Source organism: Emys orbicularis, chromosome 7 (genome assembly GCF_028017835.1).
Source record: "Emys orbicularis isolate rEmyOrb1 chromosome 7, rEmyOrb1.hap1, whole genome shotgun sequence".
NCBI lineage: Eukaryota > Metazoa > Chordata > Testudines > Emydidae > Emys > Emys orbicularis.
In genome coordinates, this window is record NC_088689.1 from 27,900,858 (window position 1) to 27,901,642 (window position 785).

A 785-nucleotide genomic window follows, 5' to 3' on the forward strand; every position below is an offset into this window, starting at 1 on the left:
AAAAGAATCATGTTGAATGTTTAACGGGCATGATAGAGTCACCATTGCATTGCTGTTCGCAGATTTCTAGAACCAAAAAAAGGTGAAAAGGCCTTTCAGCTATTGACTCCCAGCGTTAGAAAACTACAGGCACTGTCCACCCTCCTCGTTATTACTTAAAGAAGCTTATACTGTACTCCGCTTCACTTTCAGTGCAGCTCAAAGACACATTTGCTGCACTGTGGTGTGGACTGGGGTGACACCAAAAGCTCTGCATACATTTACCAAAGGCCAGTTGGTTTCCTTCGAGGGAGGGAAAAATCACACTGAAGGTAGATTTAATCGGCTGAAACGTGGCAGGCAGAGGCTAAGGGAAGCGGTGACACTGTGGACACGGTTATGGAAAGGGGAGGTGATTGTGAAAGATTCAGCTTTTAGTAAAGCCACTCTATCAGCAAGTTGCCACAAAGGTGCTTTCTAGCGGCTCTTTCCCTACCAGATCAAAGTCCTAGGTGGCCTCCCCCTGGGATGTCCTCCTCATGAACTCCAGTGGCGCGGATGCTTTCAGCACCACCGCCTTGGACAGCTCCTTGTCTGTCGGGCTCACAGGAGAGCCCAAAGGCGTTACCTGGCTAACGAATCACCGCCCGGGCTTCCACACGCGACACGTTGGAGCCAAGGGGACCAGGCTGAGCCCCTGCTCTCTCTGCCATTCCTCCCCCAGCGCTGTGTGTGCCGCCCTCCCGCGGGCACCGCTCCACTGCCCGGTCCCCGGCCGTCCCAGGCGGGCTCCTTCGCCCGCAGCC